Source organism: Penaeus monodon, chromosome 32, assembly GCF_015228065.2.
Source record: "Penaeus monodon isolate SGIC_2016 chromosome 32, NSTDA_Pmon_1, whole genome shotgun sequence".
Classification (NCBI taxonomy): Eukaryota; Metazoa; Arthropoda; class Malacostraca; order Decapoda; family Penaeidae; genus Penaeus; species Penaeus monodon.
Genome location: NC_051417.1, coordinates 31,998,371 through 31,998,849, shown reverse-complemented (window position 1 = coordinate 31,998,849; position 479 = coordinate 31,998,371).

Here is a 479-nt window from a genome sequence, read left to right as displayed (position 1 = left end):
CGAATTTACATTTAATATTGTTTAAAAAACGTTATTTGCAGTGTTGTGAGACGCGCGATTGTGTGAGTCGATTTTGCCGACCCTCATGTAAAGGGTGATACGAGTATTTTTTTAAACCCTTTAAAACCCTTACTCAATCATCCCCCAAATAGCCACCCCGATAAATTTGGAAAGGGAAAACTTTAATTTGAGCCTTAATGATGTTTTTGCCCTTCATCCATCATATGGGTAATAAAGGGTCTTGTCACTTTAATCAACGGGGAGAAAGCCGATAGCGGTTGCATCAAAGTGAGAGCCATAGAATCCCTGACTAATTGTTTCCGACGAAAGCTAGGAAAAAAGGTTTGGAAACCCCGTCGCAAAAAAGGGGTTTTTTAAACCCATATTGTTTTTTTAAAATTTAAACGGTGTTTTTTTATAGCTTTTAATTATCCCAAAAAATATTGTTCATCTTTTGAAATGTATTTTTTAAAAAATTT